The 25,724-nt window shown below is 44.2% G+C and overlaps 1 long non-coding RNA gene across 1 annotated transcript; it reads left to right on the top strand.

Annotated features, from left to right (window-relative positions):
- The first annotated feature begins 4,284 nt into the window (after window positions 1-4,284).
- On the top strand, window positions 4,285-16,400 carry LOC139827410 (uncharacterized). The gene is made up of 3 exons (XR_011737945.1): window positions 4,285-4,475; window positions 15,928-16,082; window positions 16,297-16,400. It is a non-coding gene; the product is annotated as an uncharacterized lncRNA (long non-coding RNA).
- The last annotated feature ends 9,324 nt before the right edge of the window (window positions 16,401-25,724 follow it).

Genomic DNA, 25,724 nt, shown 5'->3' with positions numbered 1-25,724 from the left:
TTATTCCTTCTTTCACCCTAGCCAAAAATAAGTGTGGCAGCTCTTCTCCGTAGCTTCCCTCTCCCTTTGTCTGTTGTTTATGGTCTATGCCATAGCTTAGGCTCCAACCCCCAGTGGTCAGGAACAAATAGTCTTGATTACCCCTTTCCCTGGGATCTTTGGAGCAGGAAAAGAGAGAGAAAGGCAACATAAAGTGCACTTGTTCTGTGCCATGAAGATTGGGCTCCCACTTTGTGCTGGTATGAAATGACTGCTGCTGCTGAAGAACAGTGGAAAACCAAATCTCTGGGTCATTTTTTCAGTCTTCTGTAGTACCCTGCACACTTTAGGCACTGTATTAATCAATTATAATTTCTTCCACATTGCCACTTTGTGAGCTTCCTTTGAGCAGTGTTTGCTGTTTTGTGCTCTCTTCCAGCAGGCTCCAGCTTTTCTGGAAGTGGTTGCCTGAGCTCTTTCCCAGGGCGAGGGTATGCCAGCCAGTGCATCAATCCACTTTTGTTTTCGTTAGGCCAGCTTCCTGTGAAGTTTTCAAATTAATTTTAATGCCTCCCTCAATTTTAAGGACTATAAAAAGACTTTGGTTCTGCCTACCTTGGTGAACTGGGACTTTTTCAGGAATCCGGAGGATGCTTTTGCCTTGGTGCCGGGGGTGACTGTTTCCTCCACCCGCATTCAGGGGGTTCCTGGCACTATCGGTGTGAAAACATCCGGACACTTTCCCAGCACCTCTCCAGGCCAGAGGGTGGGGCTAAGCTTCAGATGTCACACCCCTGCCCCACACTGTGCTTGGTCAGGCAGTGCCGGTGGGGCAGTCCTGAGCCTTGCACCTGCTTCCCTGTGCTCAGTCGGCTTGTTGGAGCCGGGATTGTTCCGTAGAAGCCCAGCTGAAGCTGGGGGCAGTGCAGAGGCTGAAGTGACAAATAATGTGGTTTTTCTATGCAAGGTCAAAAAGAAAAAAAAAAGAATAGACAGTTTGGTTGGTTGGTGTCTGGACTGCAAGTCAAAAGGGTGCAGCCTATGCAGACTTACTTATATTACCTTTGAACTAGCTGGCTCTGTAGCAACATGGACCTCACAGTGTGGGCTCAGAGCTGGTAGGGAGGATAAGGACATCCTTGTGCCCAGGAAAGCCATCCCTACTGCATGCTAAGCTTGAGGTCTATGACTTGTGGCTGCTGGTGGGTCTGTGGACAACTACCAAGAGCTCTGCGAGGAAAAGGCAAACCTGATGCTAGCCTTACTTTTTTGATGTAGGCATCATCAATACCAGTGGAAAAATGTTTAATGGCCTACAGAGTGAAAAAAAAAAGCTCACCATGGGGCAGGATGCGAGTTTGCACTGGGTAGCCCCTCTTCTGCTTTTCACTTAGCTTTCTGCTAAGTATCTTTAACAGCTCCCCTTTCTGATGAGAGAAAGGTTGTGTATGGTAAAACACTCTGCAAATTATTTCTCTTGCTTGCAACAGGTTGCTAAACCCGTGGTCCCAAGGGACACCCTCTAAGAGCTACCCTGTGATGACAGGACTTGAAGGGACAAACCGAGCTGCAGAGGTCTATGGGAGTGGAGACTGGCCATGGGCTGCAATAAGCCACAATGGAGCCAAATAGCCCTCAGTCACTCTGCAGTCACAGAAGCAGCATAAAGGAGGTTGAAGTGATCTCTGGACATTAGATGGTCCAGCCTCCTCTGCCACTGCATGAGGCTGACAGAGAGAGGAGGGAGGAGGGAGGAAAAGAGCAAAATATTGAGGAAAGGGTCCAACAGCTGTCCTTCTGCATCTGGTTCTCCATCATTGACACCAGTGAGAGACCCTGCTGCTCAAGTTGGCAAAGTGGCACTGCCAGAGCTTGCCTGTTGGGGAGGGAAGAGGCTGGAGCAGAGACTCCTGCCCTTTCTCTACTCCCAGGTACCTTTCACAGTTCAGGTGTTTTAAATAGCAGAATGAGAAGGACCTCCTAAAAAATTACTATTCACAACAAAGAAAGAGAAGAAGCTGCCAGTTTTGCTACTGGCTAAAGCCTTGTGGGCTTCACTTGGATGTTACCTGGTGCATCAGGAGGCTTTCCCCAGTCAGATGGTGAAAGCAGCTCCTCTGCCAGCACCCACCTGGCCACCCAGTATTCCAGCTGAGACCTGGGTGGCTGAGCGATAGCCTACTTATTCTTTTTTTCCTTCCCAGCATCAGGCTGCAAATGAAAATACCTTTTCAGCCCCCGTATTATTACCCATATGGATGGCACCTTCAGTGCGCGCTATTCATTGCTATAATAGGTGCACCTGTGTATAGCACGCGCGCTGGAGCTGCGGCAGCTGTGGACTGTAATTGCAAAACATTATTTTCTGTTTCTCCCTGAAAGCTTTTTTTTTTTTTCTTGTTGTTACTGTGAAGGTCCATTTATAATGACTGCAGACCTCTTTCTTTCTGCAGGGCTCCCTCTTCCTAGTACACCTATTTCTATATGCTGAAGTTCTTCAAAGAGCACATGTGAACGCAAGTGCTGTCTCATGTTGGATGTGGACCCAGCAGCCTCCATCCCTGTGTCCAGCAGGAGGACGGGGCGCTTGCTGCAGGACGTGGTGCGTATGGTCAGCTGAGGGCCCAGGCCATGCCTGTCATCACTGCTGCTCTGAGCCATGGGCTTTTATGCAGGTTGGCATGGAGGATCTGAGATGATTAATTCATTTGTTCCTTGAATATTCTGCCCCTGGGTGCCCACGTAACTGTGAAGCAATTTAGTACTTTTGGGCCTGAATTAGTGCAAGTGCCGATGGAGAATGCATGGGAAGGAGGAGGGGGGATACTGAGAACACAGCTAGCAACTCTTAAAAATGAAAAATACAGAGATGGAGTGCTTTGGAAAAGAAAAATAAAAATCCTCATTTGTTTTTCAGTCCTCTCAGCTATCATGCTGAATTCAGTTCACTGAAAGGCAACCAGCTAGGCAGTGTTTCAGGTTGTGCCTTATAAATCAAGGCTGTAGCAAGGAATTTGAAACGTATGTTGATGCTGGCTGTTCTCTTACCTCCTGCTGTAATGAATTCATGTCTGCAGACAACAGACACAATTATTATGGAAATTACACACACACACACAAACACTCAGAGGAAAACAGGGATTTTTCAGAGCTCTTGCTCTGCTGCTCCTAGCTCAGGCCTCCAACACCTGACTGGGCTCTCATGGCATGTGGCAGGATTTTGCCCACCTTCTTGGATAGCCGCTGGAGGACATTGCTTGTGCTTCTCCCTGAGCAACTGGGTGTATAGTAGCTCAGCACTGCAATGGGTGGTATAGGGAGTAACTGGGCATCCACCAGTCATGCCAAGGAAGATTACTGGCAACGAAGCTGGGGAAGGGTCTGGAGGACAAGTCTGATGAGTAGCGGCTGAGGGAACTGGGGCTGTTTAGCCTGGAGAAAAGGAGGCTTAGGGGTGACCTGAGCACTGTCTACAACTACCTGAAAGGAGGTTGTAGCATGGAGTGTTGGTCTCCCAAATAACAAGTGATAGGACAAGAGGAAATAGCCTCAAGTTGCACCAGGGGAGGTTCAGATTAGATATCAGAAAAAAAAAAATATTCACAGAAAGGGTTAGCAGGCATTGGAACAGGCTGCCCAGGGAAGTGATGGAGTCACCATCCCTGGGGGTTTTAAAGCATGTACAGACAAGGTTCTTAGGGACATGGTTTAGTGTTGGAGTTAGGTTATGGTTGGACTTGATGATCTTCAGGGTCTCTTCCAATCAAAATGATTCCATGATTTTAGGATAATTAACTTAAATAAATAAAACCAAATCCCACTAAGTGGCCAAGCACAAAATTTGATATTGTGGTGAAGGGCCACAAACCGGACTGATGTGCTGGGATGCTGAGAAATCCATGCCCCCCACCCCATCCCTTCCACTGCGTTTTCTATGGCATGGCAAAAATCCTGCTCTTTCAGCTTTATGTCAAAAGCAAGCCTTACATCAGAGGTGTAACAATCCCACGTCCCTGGGCAGCGAGGTGGCGGGCAAGCACGGATTTCCACCCCCAAACACACAATTAATACTTGGATGCGGTGTGAGTGCTGGAGGCACCTGCACTTGGTGCAGTAAGGATTGGGACAGGGGGTGCGGGGAGGTCGCCGCTGCCTCCGCGCTGCCCCACGCACCCCTCGGTGCCCGGCGGCGGGGCCGGCAGGTGGCAGTGCTCCCTCAAACATTTGGGAACCGGCGTTTAAAATCCCAAACGTAGAAACCAGCGATTTCCTCGCACATGCGGCTGCAAACCCAAACGAACATGAGGGCAGAGCGCTGGAATCCCTCTTCCTTTGTTTTTTCTGTTTTTATTTTGTATTTTTTCCCACAGCTAGACGTAGAAGTATTCAACTTTCCCTTTTCTCTGTGTTTAAAATAAACTCTGAAAATTTCCTTTCTGTGCCTAAAAGTAAAAATGAACAGACCTTCAGCTCTGCAGCAGGTTGGATGTGAGAAGGTACGTATATATTTTCAACGTTGCCAACCACTAACGATGTACGGTTGTCACTATATTTTGTATCAGTGAAAGGATACTGATGGCTAAAATACTGTAGCTTCCACATAGATAGATTTCGTTTTTCTCAAAGATGCAAATGCATTTGTTTCTCCTCACGCCCCAAAGACAAATTTCACAGCTTTTTGTAAAACCTCAGGTTTTGTTTTGTTTCTCTGTTTTGTTTTGGTTTTTTTCTTACTTTTCCGTAAGCGTTTTTGGTTTTGCTGTTGTTTTTGTGGGTTTTTTTCTCCTTTTATTTTTGTTTTTGTTTTTATTTTCTTATTTCCACAGCATTATGAGTTCTTCATTGCTTGCTCTTGATTAGTGCCCCAAAGGCTGAGGCAAGGGTAAGAGTACAGTGGAGGTGTTTCAATGAGGCAGAAAAAAAAGCCTCCCAAGAAAACCTGTCTAGATAATGATACATCTGTGTGCTGCATGCAAACCCTCCTTGAACTCCACAGTTTCATGAGAGTCACTGTACCAGGAGATATAATAGTGTATGGAAGGGATTTTTTAGGGTCGTTTACGTGGAATTTTCCTGAATCCAGACTTTTTTGGGCTGCATGTGTATGTGAAGGCTGTTCTACAAGTGCAGGTGGGGCACTGAAGGGGTCGGATGGTGGCACGGTGTGAAGGGAGAGGTGAAATTTTGCATGTGCTTCATGGCTGCCTGTATTCCTGACCCAAAAATGCTAAGGAGGAGCCTTTGCAAATGTTACCTTTTTTCTCAGGTCCTTGGAAAGTGGCACCCAAAGTCCAGTCTAGAAATTCTCCTGAAGAGTCCAAACACCTGTGAGGGACAAGGCTGGGAGCTCATGGCCAGCTGGAAAATGCTGAGAAATCTTCCTTGTGGTGGGGAACAGCTTCATCTGGATTTCAGAAACTCTTCCGAGTTTTTGAACTTTCTCTTATTGCTACTCACCTTTTTCTGTGTGCTGAGTAATTCAGTTAGGGGGAGCCATAAACAGAGAGTTCAATTTCCTTGAAAACATTCTTGGTTCTAATACATATTTCCTAATTAAGAAGTGAATTACAAGACAGAACAAAACACTGGCTGTAAGGCGGCATTACCAGTGGGTTTGTGTGATCACAGCTTTTTCGTGCCTTTATTTCAGAGAGGAAATCTGATGAAACGGAGGATGGATGAAACGTACAGAGTTTGATCGTGATACAGCAGTTCTTACCTCCATGTTGCTGGCTAAAACCAGATGAGTGCTGCGTGCATAGCTGTTAGCATCTGTCGGTTGTGAAATGATTTGATGGTTTCGAGTTGGGTTTCTATGGGACGAGTTTCTATTTAACAAGAAAACAGCAGTGAAACAGGCGCTCTTGCTAATCGTTAGAGAGGCCAGAGATTGAATAGATGATGGAAACTGAATTTCTTTCTCATCTAGCTCTTGTCAACACTGCATGAAAAATAGAGCAGGCCTCGATGCAGGACAACAGCTTCATCAAATTTTGAACTTTCAAAGTTATTTTCATTGTGTAAGGATCAGAATGGATTTTTAAAATTTCTTGTGAAATAGGCCACAGCATCCTTTAATTAAATTTCTTAGCAGAATAACTCTTGAGATATTTAATTTACTGAAAGTTTTGGGTTCTTTTTTTTTTCTTTTTTTTCTGGAGAGCAAAACCACTCAGTAGTAACTTTGGTGCTAATTTAGTTAAAAATTATGACAATTTTTTTGTAAAAAAACAAGGAAAATCTTGGAAAGTGTCTTTTTTTCCAACTAAAATGTATTTAATGCAGAAATTCTTTGTTGTTCCCAGGTCAAAAATGTGTCCCAGCCATCAATGAATGATCCTTCATAGCCAGGTTTGGGTTTTCTAAGCTTTTTTTTTTTTTTTTGCACATAATAATTAGTAGCGACACTGGAAATCAGATCTTTAGCTGATGTTCATTTGAACTCCCTGCAGTTGCCTGCCTTTGAACATTTTTCCAGATTTTGAAGTGCTTACACCTTATTTATTTATTTATTTATTTATTTATTTTTATTCCAACAAAGCCAGCAGACTGGAGCGAGGATTAGGATCCTGTTGTGAGCAGCGTTGCACAAGTGTGTAGCAAGAGCCAGTCGCTGTCTCAAAGGGTTTTATAATCAGCATAGTGAAGAGAGACAACATTCAAGAGTGGAAACAGGCAAATAGAGACAGAGGAACTTGTCCAAGGTCAAAGATTTGTTTGGACCCTGACTCCTGACTGGCTCAGCCTTTCCCACCCTGACCCCTCCTCCAGCATTTTGCAATTGGGTGGGCTTTTCCTCTGGCCTTCCCTGGTGTTTGGCACCACCTTTTGGGGAGCCATCTCCTTTGTGGTCAGACCTGAGAGGAGATGGCTGCGAGGAGAGGTCAGACATCAAAGGAGATGGCTCCGCAGCTGGCTCGCTAAATTCCGAGCCCTGTCACCAGCAGTTGTCAGAGCCACATGCTTCAGGAAAACAGAGAAGAAACCCACAGCAGACAGTTATGAAATGTCTTATCCCTGGTAAAGTTTCCTTTTGAACTGCTGTCAGTTAAAGGATGTGGCCTCAAGCACTCTTTTTTTTTCTTTTATATATATTTACTACTTAAATTCTAGATGTTCTTGTTACCCAGACTTGTTTATGCTTCGTCTGCTTAATTTGACTTAAAACAGCTCCTCAGGGCAGAGAACTGGTCTTCTTAAGTTTTTAAATTACCATGTCCCCCTCCTAAAGTTGTGTAGATTGTAATAAATAAAATAGCAGTGATGGACACTTCGAGGTTTAACCAGCCATTCCCAATCTTTCCTTCTCTGTTTGGTTTTGGTTGGGCACAGTTCTTGGGTTGAAACCACCTTTGTCCCAGACTGTAAACCAAAAGAGAGTTGTACTCAAAGAGAACCAAATCATATTCAAAGAGGTGAGGGCCATCTCTGGGATGTATTTCTGTTTCTGCAGCCATTTTGGTTTGGGCACCTGAAGCACCAAAAATTCCTCAGCAGTGAAATTCAGGGTCAGGAGTCAGACCTTCAGCCAGGATAAGCCAGACTGCTTCCCCAAAGGCAGGGGCACTTCAGGGGATGGCACCTTGGGGGCTGCTCCAGGGCCACCTCCCAGACAAGACTCATTTTGGGGATCCAGGGAGGCCATGACCCTCCTCCTACCTGCTCCTGGCATGGTGGTCAGCCAGGCTGAAACCATTAGGTGAGAGGAGAGATGGATAAATCTGCTCCTCCCCAGACCAGGTGAAGGAGATGTATAGGTTCTTTCCCCAGCTGGTATTTTCAATGACTGAGTTTTCAGGCTGGAGATGCAGAGAACATCTGATACCAGCTAACCTGGAGCTTGAGTGGCTTTTCCCTAAAATTGGTTAACTGCTCCAGAAAGTGCTGGTAAACCTGATTTGTGCAAGCACTTACAGCAAATTACTTCTGAAACGTGCGCCACAGCGCTTAGCAGGCGTGTGTGCTGACAGTAAAATCAGCCACCCCTGCTTTTGAAAATGAAAAGGTACCACCACACCCAGGAGACTAATGGTGCTGATGCAAGGTGTGCTTAATGTCAAGAAGGGTTTGGCAAATCATCATAACTCCTTTGGACCATACACCTCCACCACAATATTGTGAATGGCTTTTTCTCAGAGCAGGACAAACAAAAAACTTTTTTTCAGGACAGCATTAGTTTATTTGATGAGGTAGCTTGAGTTAAATTTCACTGTGCTTGTCTAAATCTTGCTAACCTAGCTGTGAAGCAATCGAGGAAACTTGTTACAGCTACACAAATGTTGTGAATTAAAAAAAAAACAAAAACACAACCCAAATCCAACTCTCTCTGTTCCAGCCTTATTGAGAAAAAATACAATAAACAAAACCTCATGTGAACTCTGGCCTAACCCTTGTCCCCAGGTCTGGCTGAGGTTGGTGATGAGTCATTTACTGTGGCACCATGATGAATATGAGCATCTGGATTGGGTTTCTGACATGCAAAGCTCCAGACTGTGCACACTGCTGTCCTGAACGTTGAAGTAGGATGTAACATTGATTTTTTTTTTTTTTTTTTAACAAGTGAATTGCTAGAGCTCTTATCCATCTCCCTTTACCCCTTTCCCTTTCCTACAGCCCCACAGACCAAACTGGGAGACACAGACCTCCTGTGTCCTAGTGGACCTCCTACCCCAGTGTGTTTTAGTTTGCATCCTCAGAGAGAATCAAGCATGCTGCCTGCCTGCTTGGGAGTAGCGCTCAGATGAGAGCTGTCACCACAGATGGCTGCAACTGAATTTTCAGTTCGCTGGGTGTGTTATTTCTACCCTGTTTGAACCAGAAATATGTTTGTTTAAATATTTTCTCTGAAATTTCACTTTTGGAAATTTGCCTTGTATCATTTCAGAACTAGTTCACTTGGTGATTTGTTTAATTTGGGAGCTAATTATTACAATTTTGTCGTATTCCTCGATGTCAGTTATCAGAACTACCCTGATGTAATTTGTAAGCAAAGCAAATGGTATAAAAACTTATATGAACCACCTAAAAACATTTTGACATTAGATTCTCGAATTTCATTTCAAAACTCCAAAATCTGACCTCGAAATGCCAACATGTTCTGGGATGAAAAAGCCTAATTCATTTTTATTTAATTTCAGTATCTTTTTAATGGGACTTTTATCGAGATCATTACTAAAAAGATTAAATTGGGTAAAACCTTCAGATTTTCACTAGAAATTCACTCTAAAATTCTGTTGCCACTTGTTTGAGGTACATGGCTCCATTGAGTCTGGGTGAGAGGCTTTTGCCTCTGTCTTAGAGATGTTACAGACAAAATCCTGTTCAGAGTTTGACTTAAGGCTGCAGTAAACTTATTGTATTGTGTCTTTATTTTTTCAGACCTATCTGGACTCACGCTTTTGTCATTAGGGGTAAATGCTCAGAAACTGTGTAAGTCACTGCCTACTTACATGTTATACCTGCCTGAGCCAAGCCACAGTGTTGATATTAAATATGATGTGAGGTATTGGCTTGTAGATATGGTGATGGAGGGGACAAAAAGAGGGCTCCTGTCATATTACTACGTCCCTTTCATCATGTTCTGAAAGGAGCATGGAAAGAGCTGAAGGAGGTGTCAGAAGACAAGGTTAGGAGGATGGGCAACAAGTATTAGGTTTAATGTTGAAGATGGTGAATCTTGAGGTCACTTTAGTTTCTGGTGGTGGTAAGTTCCACACCACATAAATCATGGGTCTGTGGGAGAGTGGCCAGGCACTGCTGTCAGGAGGAGATGGATGGGTGGTGGGGAGAGGTGGCCTCCCAGGTGAGCCTGGCTGGCCCAAGCACAGCTGCAACTGGCAGCTTAAACCACTTGCTGGCCACACTGAGAAGACTGTGCCCTGCTAGTGGGATGAAAGGGGAGGTTTGTTCCTAGGGACCCGCTTTACTGGGCAGATGTGCTGCTCTGCTTCGCATCAATGCATCCAGAAACCCTTCTCCTGACTGGACCACACCAAGTGCCATCACTGGCCCTTCACATGAGTCTCCTTGTCATGGGACAGCAGCATGGTGGCAGGGCTGTACTTCACATCGTCACACCTCTGGTTGTCCCCTCCTATCTCCACACTCCTTGCCCTGTGCTGAGCAGAATAGCAGAGTGAAGATAATGATCCTCATTTATATCAGTTAAGGTCTCAGCCCACTCTGGAATTTACTTCATTAGGGCTGTAGGCTGAATTTATTTTAATTTCTCCTACACTAGTGCCTTGCTGCAGTGTAACTAAAGCATCTCTTTTTTTAGTGAACTGAAGTAGCAGAGTTGTCTCTTTTCATTTAACTGTCTTCAGCTTTCCTTTCCCTTCCCTTCCCTTCCCTTCCCTTCCCTTCCCTTCCCTTCCCTTCCCTTCCCTTCCCTTCCCTTCCCTTCCCTTCCCTTCCCTTCCCTTCCCTTCCCTTCCCCTTCTTACTCCCCTTTCTTGCAGGTTGTTTACTGACTATCACCCAGCCTCTGATATCAGGCATCATCTGGATTCATCAGCCACCAGCAATAAAAAGGCAGCAGGCAGGAACACCTGCCACACCCAGGGGCTAGGATGGGATTGCCCTTTGGGAAGGTGTCCGATCTGCAGGGAGGCTGGGTCCTCCCCTTCCCTCTTACTGCCGTTTGTGCCTTTGAAGAAGGAAAAGGAAGCAAAAGGACACTTTTTGAGAAGCCTTTTAGGGGTTGCTGCTTCTCAGAGCTTTGGCCTTTCCAAGCGAGGGGGATGGAGATTGAGGGGACATGGTTTGGGTTGTTCAGCCTGGAGAAGAGAAGGCTCCCTCTGAGGAGACCTTATTGTGGCATTTCAATACTTAAAATGGGACTATAAGAAAGATGGGGGCAGACTTTTTAGCAGGGCCTGGGGTGGGCAGGACAAGGGGTGATGGTTTTAAAGTAAAGGAGGGGAGGTTCAGTCTAGACATGAGGAAGAAATGTTTTACAATGAGGATGGTGAAACACTGGCCCAAGGTGCCCAGAGAGGTGGTAGACACCCCATCCCTGGAGGCATTGAAGGCCAGGCTGGACGGGGCTCTGAGGAACCTGATTTAGTTGAAGACGTCCCTGCTCATGGCAAGGGGGGTTGGACTAGATGACCTTTGAAAGTCCCTTCCAACTCAAACTATTCTATGATTCTATGTTTTTTGTGGCAGTAAAGCCCTGTGATGTGAACAAGAGCTGCAACAGGAGCAGAAACCCCAGAGCCCACTCCAGGCAGGCAGCCCATCCCCAGCAGTGTGTCTGCAGTGTCCACAATCTCCCTTCTCCTTTTCCCTGTCCTGGGAGGCTGTTGTTCTCACCTCACAGGTGGTGGGTCAATCTCCCTGGTTGTGCTGCAGAACCCCCCAAGCCGCTGACAGCACCAGCATGGGTGCCACAGCTGTGGCACTTGTTTTCAGGGAAGGAGACACTGCGGTGTACGAGGTTATTGCCAGGCTTGTGAGGTTTTGCCTGATGTCTGCCATGAAACTGCTACCTCCTTCCTTTCGTTTGCATCCAAGCCCCAATGCTCCCTCTGCTGGGAAAAGTAAAAAGGTGAAAACTAACACAAAATAGGCAGAAATGACCTGAAAAGTGTTAACACAATACTCCACTTTCTGCTCCATGATGCACCTGCACATCCATAGATGCGGCAATGTCATGGCTACTGACTTGCCTGGGGACTTATACAGACAGTTCGTGTGTGTGTGTGTTGTTTTTGTTGTTGTTTTTAATAGGCTTCCCTGTGAGTCTATGCTTCAAAAGAGATATAGGGCCTTCTTTCATAACAACCTGGCTTTAATATAGCTTGCCCAGCCCCTCTGTTTTCCCTAACACAGGACATTTTCCAAAGCCTGATCCTAAACTCAGGGTGCTGGGAACCTGTGGCTCAGCACACCCATCACTTCTTGCTCTTACACCTGGTATAAGATCCTAAGAAACTCCCTTGAGGCAAAAGATTCCTTTACTGGGGCTAACCTTGTGACACAGATTGGCTTTTTCAGTAGCACTTGTGCTGCTTTATAGCACTAGAAATACCCGTTTTTGATAAGGGAAATGACAGGGTTTAAATGTGTGTGTTTGTGTGGTGCACAAGCAAGTATCTGTGTGTGTGCTATCACTGAATGGGGATAAAGTGTCCGCCCAGCTCTTCATCCGTTTTGGAGATGGTGGCAGCAGGTTTGCTTCTATAGAGAGCTTTATAGACTTGTTTCCCATCAATGGGCAGCCCTGACTGCATTAATTCCTTCCATCAAAACAAATGAGCCTATGACTGGATCTGACTGCATGGCTTTCAAGGGAATTCATTCTGTGGCTTTCATGTTAGCGGTATCTGTGGAAAACAGGAAACTGTTTTCCCATCTCATTCACATAATAGATAAGATGAGGAATTAGCTGCTGGATGAGCATCCTGGGGGCTGTTCATTTTGTCGCAATAAATAAGGCTCTGCTGCTGCTGCCTCCTGTGCACACGCACCACACATACACGTGCACACACACACGTGCACACACACACCATTTCTATCTCTCAGGATCACCTTCTCACTTGAGACCAACTCTGTCTCTTTGTTGCAGACTCCCTGATTTGGAAAGGAAGGTTTTCCTTCCTCAGCTTCTTTTCTCTCTTGCTTCTTCCCACAGCTGCTGTCTGTGGAGAGCCCAAGCTCATCACAGCTGGCTGTGTGCAACCCCAAATATGAAATGTTTGGTTGGGTAGTGGATTTTCACCAGTATGACATGATAGATAACCGCTCCTGCTTGCCACTCTTCCCTCTTCCACATCCAGTGGCAGGGACCAGATGGGAGCCCCAACATGTTGCTGCAGTGAGCTGAGGGTGTGCCCCAGCTGGCCACCCCTTGGCTGGCCTCCATGGCTTGACAGCAATTACTTTCTTCAGCTCGATGAGAACCACACAGTCTTTCTGCACTGCTCCCTCCACAGGCAGTGACAAATGCCATGGCCTGGTACTCCTGTAACCCATGGGCTACAGGCAGCACCGACTTTCTTTTAAGTTTGCTTTTTCCACCACCTCACGTTTTTACCACTTATAGACAGTAAAATGAAGCCAACATCAGGGAGAATTATTCCTGTTCAAGAAATGCAGTTAGTGATTAGGATGGAAGAAAAGTATTCCTGGGCAGATACTGGAGAAGGAGAGGGTGCTTTTGCCCTCCGAGTCATCGTCCCACAGACCCAGCTTGGAGCAAATTTGAGAAAAGTGTAGTCAAAGCAAAGGTGTTGGGTGGTGGTCTGTTTCTTTTTTTCTCTCTCTCCTTTTTTTTTTTTTTAATGTGTTTTTTGTTTAATGTTTAGAAAACTAAAGAAAAGGAAATCAATTATGAGGCCCACCTGAATTTTATTTCCTCACCAAAAACCAAATTACTCAGCAAACTTATCGCTTGCTATTGCAGGCCTTGGTATTAAAGAAAACAATCAGGCCAGCAGGATTAATCTCTGACAGCTGCCTTATCTTTAACTTGCACCTTTGTTATTTTCTGATGAGCTTCTCTTTTTTTGCTGCCACGTTGTACCATACCTCACTGGTTCCTTTCATTTTATCATCAGGCAGGAGCGGAGGACCTTTCAGTTTATTAAAAAACCTTTATTTGTGAAGAACAAAGAGGGGAGAAAAAAGGCAAACAATGAGGTCAGACAATCTCCTTCTTGCCAGGAGTCACTCACCTGTTATTTAGAGTGTTATCAGTTAGAGGGGACTTGCATCATTGAAAATCAGTCCCTGACAGCATACTCTGTTAATGTGCACACCCGCTTGCACATACACACACACAAAAGCCCCTTATGATTGACTCATACCAACCTCCAGACAAGGTCCTCTCCTGCCAAGGCTATAATATTTTCACTAGGGGAAGTCCATTTTTGTTCTGTCTTGAGTGTGGTGATCAGGGTCTGTGGTGCAAGAATACAGCTCTGACAAGTCAAGCTGCAGGAGGCTACTTGAACTGCACACAGTGTCCTCCACCCCCCAGGAAAATCTTCTGTCCTAACCTGCCTAGTGCTCTTCTGGCAGCTAGTGAGATACAACATGTCTTTGCGATTTGCCTTTGTCTTCTGCTGGCATTAATCATGTGCTGCTTTGCTAGTGATATTGACTCTGGTAGCACCCAAGATGACTTTGTCAGGTAGGAACATGTCCTTTTCCAACTGTAGTCCTCAGTGCTGCGTGGATGCTGATCTCTTCAGTGGAGAAAACGCCTCCTGCCTTTGTCCTGCTGGTGCGTTTTGCTGTTGAAGGCTTCACAGAATCTCGTAGGGACAAGTTGAGCTCTGATAACAAAATGTAGAGCTGATTTCCCACTTTTGACGTAACAAGTCCAGCTTGTAATGGGTTTTTTTGCTTCCTTTTCTCCTGTTGATGTCTGGACTTGTGGGACATCAGCTCACGAATCAGTGAATTTGAATTAGTGGCATCACATTGGCCCCACAGAACTGGGAACTCCACCTATAAAAACAGAGTTACAGAAACAGACTTCTCTTTCTGGAGTTTGTAGAGCAAACTAACTTTGAAGCTGTGTTTAAGAAGGAACTTGTTGAAGACACTGAGATTATTGATTACTACTTTGTGACAGTGGCAAAGGATTGTGTGCTCAGTAAGACAGTTTTACTTATAGCTCACCTTGATGTGTGCACCACACATGTATGTCAGTCTGGTTTATATAGTGTAGGTGAGCTGGGGGGTACTTGATATGTGTTTCCCATAGGCTTATGGTCATGGTGGGGAAAGTCTCTCTTGAAGGAAGGAATGGAATCAGTCTGGGATGGGGGTTTGGTTACAAGTGTGTCATGAGACAGAGTTTTAAGCAAGAGCGAGAGTCAGACGGGTGGTTTTTAAAGTCTTTTTAAGGCCTCTCTGTATGATTTCACAGCTAGCCAAAGACCATGTGCATGTTGCAGGAACTGTGGAGTTAATGCCACCGAGAAATGTTTCAGTATTTAGAAAAAGCCAACAAGAGAAACAAGGAGGAAAAAACAATGCATAAATAATCATAGTAAAATGGTGTTACTCAATCCCCACAAAAACTAAAAATGCTTGGAATGTGAACATGTAAACCTATGGCCGCATACCTTTACCTTACTATATCTGTGTGATCACAGGCATAGTCATGTACATGACGATAGAACACATGATGGTCTAGCAGTATAAATGCTTTACTGGCAGGAGTTTAAATTGGTCTGCTGTAAATCATGCTGCCAAGAGTGGTGCATGGCATTCTTGTCCTTTGCCTCTCCTCTGAACCAGACTGGGAAGCAGATGGTATAAAACTGTTTCTTCCAGCACTGTGCCAATCCCCATCCCAGGAAAAAAAAACAAAAAACAAAAAACAAAAAACAAACAAACAACAAAAAAAAAAAAAAAAAAAAAAACCCAACAAACAACAAAAAACAACAAACCCAAACCCTCTGCTGCCTGTTTGAGATGGCTTTCATTTTCCTTTACACCACTGGAGAGCAAAAATCCCTCAACAAAGCTTTTCTACAGGTAAAGAAAGCACAGTTGAAGAGGGCTGACTTCTCATGTCCTTTCCTGGTTAGATGCTTTGGGAAGCTGGGTTACTTCACTGGGTCTTGGGTTGAGTTCTGTGGTGTGTTTGCCCACGGTTTTGTCCCATGAGCTGCAGGCACGAAGTCTTCTCTGCCACACATGACTACAGAACCTGAAGGTCTACAATTGTCATTGCATACTCAAAAATGACCATGTGGCTTGTTTATTAAATAGAAATATGCACAGATCTCTAGCTAGGAGGGATATAATTGTCCATAAAAGGAGTAGATGTGTTTCCAAGCTGTGAATGCACACAAAGAAATGCTTTTTGCAATCATGATCTATTTACCTATATGTGTATATATGCACATACATGTGCCTTTAGACAGAACCGGCTATATCATCTGAGAGCCTTGGTTATTTTCAGCGATCTGCTGCTCTTCTTTCTAGGTATTTTCATTTCTTCTCTGGAAGCATTATTCAGTTTGACGGCTCACTTCAAATCTGCCACGTACCAACCTAGCTGAAAAGAACCTGAGAAAATGAACAGAGACAGCCACACAAAAGGAGCAGGGGTGGGCACTAAAATCAGAAGAACAAGAAAGGTAGGATAATTCTTTGACAAAAGGGTCTTTGGGATCTAATGCTCTCGTGGTTTGTTATTGTGCTCCATGCTTTGTTATTGTGGTTTGATGTTTCTTTGGTGTTTGTTTTCTGGTTGTTTTTTGTTTTGTGGTTGATTTGTTTTGTTTTGTTTTGTTTTCTTTTTTTCTCTTTTGACTTGTGTCTTGGTCAGTATCTCTGTCCTTTTCTCTCTAGACCAGCAACAGTTGCATACTGCAGTCAACTGTTAACATGAGCTTGAAGGACACATCAGGTCCCAAGAACCCCCTTGCAATTAAACAAGCCGGTGGCATCCTGTGGCTTGAGCATACAGAGGTAACCTGGTTTACGCCCTTTCATTTGGCCATGCTTACTTAATTTTTTCCAGTGTAGCAAGACTCTACTCTTGTCTTTCCTTCCCTGGCTCCCCAGTAAACAGAGTTGGCCTGAAGCAATTGTAATTATTTATTTGATTTCATTTATGCTGAGCACAATCTTAGATTGCATTAGCTACAGTAAAAATAAAAACAAATCAAAACTCATACCTCCTTCTGAATTATACTGCCATGACAACAATGAAAGTAGAAGTATCCTAATCAAAACCTCCCTTCTTAGCCCACCCCAATATATTAAACTAAAGCTTAACAAAAGAGACAAGTTTTGCAATGTGCCCTGAGGGTTCACCACATAAGGAAGCAAATTCAAGAGCTGTGGGCTTTTTCTGCAGAGAAAAAAAGCCATTTCCAAATGTGTCACTCCAGGGACTGACGGTTCAAATGCCTTGGCTCATCTCAACGGTGGACCCAGCGTTTGTAGGCAGAGGCAGTCTCTGGGGGACGGGCAGGTTCAAATCACAAGGAGACTGAGAAACTAAGGCCCGAATTGCACCTGGAAATGAACTGAAAATTGGCGCAGCCTGTGTACCATCTGCACTCCATGGTTTGTGTCTGAAATGTGGATATGTAAGCAGGCAGCTGCATATTGCAATTAGCTGAAGTTTCTGAGTGGTCCTCAGACATAGTGCTGAGCAGACCACATGGCAGAGATCCAGTCTGGAGATGAGAAAAGCACAGACAATGGTGACACAGTCCAACAGGACAAGAGGTTGAAATCTCCTCACCCAGCAGACAGGAGAAGGGGAAATAAACACTCGTATCTCCTGCTGCCGCTGGAACATTCAAAAGCATCTGGAAATCCAGGAGGTCTTCTCTAGCCGGGCAAAAAAGGGCAAGGCTTCCCTCCATCCAGACAGCAAGCATCACTTTTGCCATCTCCCCCAATTATTTCCTGCCATCATTATAATTTTGATTTCGTATGCAGGCAGCTCTCGTCTTCCAAGCCCTGGGTTTGGATTGAGCCTGAGAAAGCCAAATGTCTGCAGAAACCTGAGGTCCCATGAAACAGGAGTCACAGAGCTGAACATCATGAGCATTTTGATGGTGTGTTTTTCCAGCACTGTGATGGTTCCTCTGTGGGTATTACAAGCCTTCTGTGGAAAAAGTAATGAAATAACCCTCTGATAACCCAAAATACATGCAATTTTTTATTCAAATGTCAGAAGGTCTTCACCATCAATCCAGTGAGTGCAGCATACGAGTCCTAAGTACTCTGACGCATGAACCCTGTTGTGGAAAACTCTCTCTAAAGTTTGTCTCAAAGATGATGTGAACAAAACCTATCTAAGCCCTGCTGGGGACATCACATCCAAGATGCAGAAGTGTGGCAAATTTTAGCCCTAGTTATAGAAATGAGGAAGACTGTAGAGACTTTTTGGAGGGAATTTTTTTGGAGGAAACTGGTGGCTCAAAGTGGCCAAGAGTTGCACTCTTCTGGGAACCTAAGTACACAGCACTGAGAGTGCATGATATCTGAAAGAGAGGACAAGCACACTAGTTAAATTACAAGATGACAACTGTGTTACTGTGAACCCAGGGGGTCTGACCTGCCCCTGCATTGCAGAAATTTTAGTCTTCCAAATTGACTTCTCTCTGCTGAGGCATCCTGAGCAATGCATTGCCCTGGAGCTGTGTGATGGTGCAGCCACTGTCATTTCTTGAGCCACAAAGAGCAATTGTGCTTCCAGGGATAAGTAAGTAATATGACTACACCTCACAGTTTAGACAACAATGAAATCTAATGGCAACCATTCATTAGCTAAAAGGAATTTTTTCAATAAAACAACAAACTCAGACAAATTCACACAGGGAACAGATTCCATTTTTTTGAGAATGATTGCATGTCAGGAATTGTAATGTGAAAATCCACCTTATTATATCACCCAGGTATAAAAGGTTTGGCTTAAAGTTATATTTTCTCACTGTGCTGTGTGGAGGGTATATTTCTTTTTTTCTGAGAAGCACTGAATAACCAACCCAGCATAGGATGCCCTGCTTGGTTTTGTTCTGACACACCCAACATCCCAAGGACTGGCAGCTAATTTCAAACTGGATGGCTTTGCTTGATAGTGGTATGTAAGACAGAATGGCAGCACAGGGTGAGGCTGTTGCTGACAGTTACAATAATCATCTTTTTACTAGTGAACTGTGCACGTTTGGTCTTTAGTGACTGAGAGAAAACAGCATGAAGAGAGCTCCAGGAGTCAGCTTACACAGTGCCCTTTCTAGTACAATTGCAAAGGAGACTTGCATTTCATGATTTCTGCTCACTTGATACCAGCTTTGATTTTGCTCACAGCACAAAGTACGCCTTGATTCAGATCTGCTAGTTCTTATTTGCACCTAGGAGAAAAACAATGCAGTAGTATCAGTGTAATTGTCTGCGAAACAAATTTGGTAGTCTTGATTTAAAAATTCTATTTTGGAGCTGTGTGACCTTCTGAAACTTTGGGGGCATGCTGTCTACCTGCCCAGATGTCCTGACACATCAAATCACTTGACTATCGTGATCAAAGATTTTTATGGCATGTTGCATTAACCATACCAGTCTGTCTTGAGGGGTTCCCTCCACTTACTCGTCTTCCCTATATATCTTGGTTTTCAGTGCCTGATTCCCCATCTAGCCCACCACTGGGTCAACACCATGTTTTGCATACTTAGGAAATATCTACTTCCACCTCCAGTCAGACAATTTTCTGGTCTCTATTGCTCATTTGTTAAATTTTCAAACAAGTGCCTCTGTGTTTTCTTCCCTGTTGCCTTGTTAAAGTTTCAAACAACTGTCTCTCTGTTTTCTTTCCTGCTGTCTTTTGTGCTCTAGATGCATCCCCTGCAGCCAAATCCAAACTTGCCTTATTATCACTGTCCAACATGCCTTGAAACTATCCTTTATAATGGTATGTAGAAAAGGCTGGACAACTGCTCATGGGTGTGCTGGTTTGACTGCTCGTCCAGCTGACTACTTTTTTTCTATTATTTCCTTCCTGTCTGCATTTGCCTGGGGTCTTTTTTTCTCCCACTAAGCCTCATTTCTTTGTAGTTTATACCATTTTCTTGTGTCGTGATTATACAGCGTATGGCACAATACGAGCCTTCCCTGTGGCTAGGGCTCTTGGACACAATGGTGGTTTATATCAGGTGGAGATGTACTGCTGGGAGAGAGACAGATTCCTATGTGGCCTGTTGCTAACCCTAGGTGGTGTGGGACACCCTTCCTCAATCCCCCAGCATGGCTGTGCAGCCTCCTGGCACTCTCCCTGGAGTCCACCCTACACATTTGAGATATAATCTACAAAATTTGGAGGAATTTTATAGGGAGGTGATGCCATGCTGCAGCACAAAAAGTTGTGACATCAAGTCTTTCCCTGATGCAAAAAGGACAAAACGCTATTCCAGCTGATGGAGGCACAGCCATGGTACGTCAGCAGAAAATAAACCCCTCTTGCAGAAGGGGTATGTGCTTTGAGGTGCCTCCTGTTTGAAGCAACCACTGTGGGCTTATGGTAGTGGCAGAGAATTTGCACACTTCATACCAGGTCAGGAAGGCGAAAGAGGATAGGGGGAAGCAGGAAGGGTGGAGGAGGAAGGGGGAGGAGGGAAGGGGGAAGAGAAAGAGAAAGGGAAAGGGAAAGGAAAGGAAGAGAAGAAGAGAAGAGGGAGAGGAGAGGAGAGGAGAGGAGAGGAGAGGAGAGGAGAGGAGAGGAGAGGAGAGGAGAGGAGAGGAGAGGAGAGGAGAGGAGAGGAGAGGAGAGGAGAGGAGAGAAGAGAAGAGAAGAGAAGAGAAGAGAAGAGAAGAGAAGAGAAGAGAAGAGAAGAGAAGAGAAGAGAAGAGAAGAGAAGAGAAGAGAAGAGAAGAGAAGAGAAGAACATTGTCTGGAGTTATTGGCCAAATATGTTTTAAAAATACAGCCACATTTTCTCCACCTCAATGGAATATGGAAATTCTGTAAAAGTATTTTAAAGATAAGGAACAGTTAAGTAGCTTCCAAATAATAATATTTTTCTATGAGCTTTATGTTTCTCTTAAGTCCATTAGTAGATTACATTTTGCCAGCCCTGTTCATGGATATTTGATCTTTGAATCCTTTCAAGAAAATCAATGAGTAGCTTTCCAGCTAATTAGCATAACGTTAATAAAATGTATAGCGGGGCCAGGTTTGCCAGAATCCCACACTGCCTCTTGCAAGGTCTGCGGGGAAGGTCAACAAGTTCTTCGGGTGCAGGGGCAGGGTGACCTGCAAGGCCCGGGGGCTGCAGCATTTCGGGCGGCGCCGAGGGGCTTCGGGGTGGGGGGAGCGGCGGGGACCGGGCGTGTAGAGACAGCCTCCCCTTCCCTATTTTCTGCGCCCCTCCCTCCTCCCCCTCGCTTTCTTCTTCAAATCAAAGCCGCCATCTGCTGTGACAAGTGTTCCCATTCACCTTTTCCCTCTTATCTGCTCCCTCGCAGGGAAGTGCTCTAGAGGCTGACAGCCCCGTCTCCCTGCTGATGCTGCATTTCTGCAGCCATTCCCGCCCCCACTCCGCGTCTCTCACCGTCTGCCCCCCGTTAGCGGCGGGGGGTCAGGGCAGCACAGTGGCGGGGAGAGGGGGCTGCGGGGTCCTGGGGCAGAACCGGGGCTGCCGGTGTGCGGGGCGAGGCGGGGAGGTGGAAGCGCTTCGTGGCCCCAGGGTGCCCCACCGTTCTGCAGCATCTCTCAGCATCTATTTCCAGGTGTTTGCCGCCCGCTGTGTCACTCTCACTTTTGAGGCAGATGCTGGGGGAGGAAACCTTGCTTGTGTTTCCGTTCGCCTTCTTTCCTTGGGAAGTCCGAGAGCTCACTGCTATTTCTCATTTGTTGGGAGGAAATCATTTGGATGACTGAGAAGCTTAAATTAAAATATGTAACGGTCCCTAATAAATCATGGCAGTAATGGCAATGCAGCAGTTCACAGAAATGCTGGGGGTAAATATTTTTTTCTTTTCCACTCAGTCAGCTCATACTGACATGCCTGTTGTTGCACAGGTGTCAACAGGAAGAGAATTATTTCCCTGCATGAAATAAACCTGAGAAGGGAAAAAAAAAATGACAGAGGAAGGGATAAGAAGTACTTTTTTCCTACTGTAAGTAAAAAAAAAAAAAAAAAATCCCTTTGTTTTGTTCTGATGTTTGGATGTGACATTTTACATTGTTTCCCTTCCACTCTTTCTTATCCAATTTTAAAGGCTCTGGCTATCTCACACAAGCATTGCTGTGGCAGGCTGTTAGCCGCACTGAAGGCTGCCAGTGTGGGCAGGCAGCAGCAGCTCTGTCCTCAGGGCTTTACCCTTGAGGTGGCACAATGCTCTCGGGAGGATATCGAGTGATTTCTTAGGAGGTGATGCTGATTGCTCGAGAGTTAATGCTGCTTTCTTGTAGAGTTAATTCCATCCAACCTTTGGCCCAAACCCTGCAGTCCTGGTGTCTCCCCACGTGATGAAGACTTTCAGTTCGTTTGAACCACTGGAGAGTGAAAGGATTTTGCAAGTTCAGGAAATATGAACAGTAAAATAACTCTAATTAGAGGTAAAATAAATCATCAGTTACAGGTAGCCGATACAACAATATCACTAGATACCAGTTTACACGAGCTGTAGATACTGGAAGATAATTGAAAGTAGGTGGTAAGCCTGCCATTGCTAAACTTGTCTTGATACTGACCACAGTTTTGTTGCCTTTTGACTCTTGTATGTGCTTCATGCATGGGAAAGTGTTGGTTAATGTTCTTTTCTTCAGAGCGGATACTTAATGGTTTCACCAAACAGCTAACAATATTTGAGCTGATGCAAAAATATTTAGGTCACTCAAAGCTCCTGAACAATGTGAGGAACTTTAGAGTGACTTGATAAATTCAGTTTATCTAACTAAAAAAAAAAAAAAAAAGGAGAGAGAAAAAAAAAACTCAAGATGAAGAACAAAAAGATCTGCAATATGAAAGGACTGAAGTCAGCTGTGGAAGTTGGTAGGGATGCAGAAGGACAATTTTGGAGAGAAGGGGGAAAAATGCATGAAATCTGGAGTGGACCAGAGACTTGTGAGGTGCTTACAGAGGTGTGTGACCCATGGGATGCCTGAAGGGGAAGGAGAGCTGCACCCTGCACAATATTAGAGATTATTGAATCTATCAGTGACATGAACTTAATGATCCATGGCATAACTCAGAGACCCACAATCTAGCTTCAGAAGACATTTTTCAAGTGAGGAAGTTATTTCATAACCATCTACTATGAATTGCTTTGCTTTGTAATTGAGACAACTCGTACTGGTCACTTGTGGAGGCCCAATACTTGTCTCCACGGCTACTCTGTTATGGGATATAAATTGATGTGTCTACCAGACCTCTAAGGGTTCTCAGTGAATATATTCCTTAAAAAAAGTTCGTAATATCCTGGCACATAAATATCCTTGAAAATTGCATCAAGGACTTCTGCCCATATACTTGGTGCTTTCTTCCGTGCACTGTATCCATGTAGGCAAAGCTACATGTCCCCATTTGAATGAGCCAGCAAGTCTGTATGGGAGGACACAGAACTGGATCCAATAAGTGCTTTCAAATAAAAGAACCTTTCCCCAATAAAATAAAATGTGTTTGGCCAGTACAGTGTCAAAGCGCTGAGCAGTACAGTTTCTGAGCTTGAAACAGATTCACAAAAATTCCCTGTCTCGCTAGATGGGATTATGATAAAGTGCTGTGGCTTCATCACTATTACTGTGCCGGCTTTTTGTTCATTATTTTGTTTAGGTTAACATTTGTAATATTGCTAAAAAACAATTCTCTGTCCCTGATTCAGCTGTTCTTCTTGTGTGTGCCAGACTATGCAAAAATAAAAGGATGCGGGGTGGGAATATGGTGAGCTCTGGCTGGTGTGGCTGGGATGGAGGTCGAAGCATGGGACTGAAACGTCTCCGCTATCGCCTTATGAAGTGTGTATGTGTCTTGCAGGGCTTTGAGAGAGCTACTAGATGTCTCTAAGTGCGAAAGGTATTTCTGTTGAGTTTCAGGAAGCTTCTCTACCTTGAACTGACTGGCAAAAGTTAGACTAAACTTTCCATGCTGATTAGTAAAGTCTCTGTGGATGGGGTCCAAGCCAAACCTGTGAACAGTCTCTATCTCTGAACTCCAGTTTGTTACAGCATTTACATTAACTTGCAGAAAGTGTGCTCATAAAGCGTTAATCTAATACTCTGAATTATAAAGCAGTTGCAGTTGAATGAATGTCTTTTTACAATCAAGTCTTATTTTGATATCCCTTATGTTCAATTTCGTGAAAAAATCTCCTTTCTACCTAAAATTCATGTATCTGTTTTTTAACAAATCTGGTAGAACTGTTTGATGGAAAGTATGGTGCAAATTAGCAAAGGTATTTCACAGGCTTAGGAATGTAAAATGAGCTGCAGTACATATTTTGCAATGTCCTCCTCCATTTTAAACCCATGTCTCAAAGTTGTATTTTGGAAGCATGAGCCCAAAGTGAGATGCAGATTGCAGAACATACAACCTGTTGTCTTTGAATTTAAATCAGTTAGACAAGCAGTAGTTTAGGAGTTTAGGAACAAGTGAGTTTAGGAACAAGTCAGTTCAAAGCTGGAACATAAATTTGGCATGGATTTACAAAGGTGAAACTGTAGGACCCATCAGGCAAGCATCTTATTAGAAAGACAAGGGACGTCCTAAACTAAGGGAGCACTGGAGTCAGAAACCTGTATAATCCTAATACTGAATGTATTCAGATTCACTTCTGCTTTCTGGTGGCAACAAGGCAGACTGGGACCTTCACACTTCTCTGTTGAGCCTTATTCCAATCACCTTTTCCATGTAGAGGAAATACCTACTGTTTATTCACTAGGATGAACTATATCTCAGAAAACTCAGATTAAAATCTGGGAGTAGACTGTCTGGCCACACTTTTAGGTAACCCAGATGAGACAGGACATCAGGATCATTTGTGCCTGGCCCAGATTTTAGAGGGTCCAAGCAGTACTTTGTACCTAGAACAAAGCTACAGTAATAAGTGACTTGAGGTGTCTGAGGAGTTATATGTTCATTAGGTAAGTATATTTCAAAAAAGAGAAAATAACCTGTTCATGATGGGAAAACGAAGAGGACATAGACTTGAGTTTTTTATTGCTCCAAGTGGTTGCTGTGCTAGTGAACTGTAAGAGTAAAAATTTAACATTACAGTATTTGTCAACAAAATGTTTTCCCACCCTGCTTGGTTTATCAGCTACTTATTTGACTCACACTGTCAGTAAGGTGGAATCATGAGACAGCAACGGGGGTAGAATTGTGATTTTGCAGTGATTTTCAATGGATCCCTTGAAATCTTCAGACTGACTACCGCAAAATACTCCAGGAATTTTATAATTGGTCATGTTTACTAACTGCAGGAGAAAAAAAACACAGTTTGGCAAGTTACTTTTGTAATGATATATGTATATTCTTAATATCCAGATAAACTTCTAATCCTACTGATTTTTTTCTTCAGTGATATCTGTTGACAGCTCCAGAAGTTACTTGCATGTTGTATACAAAGAAATAAATCCTTTTATCAGTTTTCAATTGAATGCCTTTCAATTTTTTTTAGCTATCTCTTGTTCTTTCATTATGAGAAACAGTAGATAGTGCAAAAGCAGATTTTGTGTGTGTGTGTCATGCAGGCTAGTGAGGGCTTGTTTTTGTTACTTCTCTAAAGTAGAAATCCTGTTCTTTCCAATCTCTCTTCCTATGGAAACTTTTCTCGTATTTCTAATAATATAGCATTGAATTACACAATGATGGACTGAAGCAGGATGTTGCCTGTTGTCCAATTAGCTTCAATAAGTAGGTCTGCCAAGACTATTGACTATCAATTGTCACTTTATATCAAGTACTTGGGGTTTGTGGGTGGAGTAGACTGACACCCTTCCTGGTGGGAAAAGGCCAAGAGGGATTTGCTTATCTAATTTTGGAGTAGATGGTAAGCAGCACTGTTGCAGAGGCAAGGTGCCAACTTCGTTCAAAGAAGTAATTGGGCACTTTCTCAATAAATCATCTCTTGTTTCTGATAAACTCACCAGTATTTGTTCTGCCTCTTCTTTTCTGGGCAGGAGCATCAGGCTAAGCAACACCAGCATTATCTGAGACTTTTGCCTTTCCAAATCCTAGTGAGGTTGGTGAGTGCCCCATGGGAGCAGTGCTGGCCAGACTGTTCTATAACACTACAGAATGTCATGTTGGTTGACCAGGTTTGTG

Source organism: Patagioenas fasciata, chromosome 2 (assembly GCF_037038585.1).
Source record: "Patagioenas fasciata isolate bPatFas1 chromosome 2, bPatFas1.hap1, whole genome shotgun sequence".
Lineage (NCBI taxonomy): Eukaryota > Metazoa > Chordata > Aves > Columbiformes > Columbidae > Patagioenas > Patagioenas fasciata.
The sequence above is the reverse complement of the archived record's forward strand: the minus strand, read 5'-3'. Positions and strand labels throughout refer to the sequence as shown.